Source organism: Elephantulus edwardii, unplaced genomic scaffold, assembly GCF_000299155.1.
Source record: "Elephantulus edwardii isolate Elephantulus edwardi_28Jun2011 unplaced genomic scaffold, EleEdw1.0 scaffold00441, whole genome shotgun sequence".
In the NCBI taxonomy this organism is placed as follows: Eukaryota; Metazoa; Chordata; class Mammalia; order Macroscelidea; family Macroscelididae; genus Elephantulus; species Elephantulus edwardii.
The window spans coordinates 325,480-326,760 of NW_006400191.1; positions in this window are offsets into that span (position 1 = coordinate 325,480).

Genomic DNA, 1,281 nt, shown 5'->3' on the forward strand with positions numbered 1-1,281 from the left:
GTGGGAGTGGACTTGAATTGGGACACACCTGTGCACCTCTGACCCAAGACCCCCATCTTCACCTATTGCATGGCTCCACCCCGACTCGGTGCGTGCCCCCCCTCCGCCAGCTCTGAACTTAGGGACTGGCCAATGTGCAGTGCACAGACGCAGTGGACATTGGGACTGGACTTGAATCGGGACACACCCCTGCAGGTCTAACCCACGACCCCCGCCTCCAGGTATTGCATTACTCCCTCCCGACCCAGCTCGCGCCCCACGCGCCAGCTCTGAACTTTCGGACTGGCCAAGGTGCCATGTGCAGACACAGTGGACGGTGGGAGTGGACTTGAATCGGGACACACCCCTCCATGTCTGACCCACGACCCCCATCTTCGGGTATTCCATTGCTTCCCCCACACATGGCTCACGCCCCCCACACTGCCACCTCTGAACGTTGGGTCTGACCAAGGTGACGGGCGCAGACCCAGTGGAATGTGGGAGTGGACTTGTATCGGGATACACGCCTGTAGCTCTGACCCACGACCTCCATCTTCAGGTATTGCATTGCTCCCCCCGAAACCGGCTCGCACCTCCCCACCTGCTTTGAACTTCGAGACTGGAAATGGTTCCGTGTGCAGACGCAGTGGGCGGTGGGAATGGACTTGAATCAGGACACACCCCTGGAGCTCTGACCCACGACTCCCATTTTCAAGTATTGCATTGCTACCCCCCGACCCAGCTCGCGCCTCCCCACCAGCTCTGAACTTTGGGACTGGCCAAGGAGCCGTGCGCAGACACTGTGGACGGTGGGAGTGGACTTGAATCGGGACACACCCCTGCAGCTCTGACCCTGGACCCCCATCTTCAGGTATTGCATTGCTCCCCCCCCCCCGACCCGGCTCGCGCCTCCCTACCAGATATGAACTTTGGGACTGGCCAAGGTGCCCTGCGCAGATGCAATGGACAGTGGGACTGGACTTGTATCGGGACACACACCTGCAGCTCTGACCCCCGACCCCCATCTTCAGGTATTGGATTGCTCCCTCCCCCAGACTCCGCTTGCGCCTCCCTGCCAGCTCTGAACTTTGGGACTGGCCAAGGTGTCATGCACAGATGCAGTGGATGGTGGGAGTGTACTTGAATCGGGACACACCCCTGCTGCTCTGACCCACAACCCCCATCATCAGGTATTGCATTGCTCCCCCCTGACCCAGCTCTGAACTTTGGGACTGGCCAAGATGCCGTGCGCAGATGCAGTGGACAGTGGGAGTGGACTTGATTTGGGACACACCCCCGCAG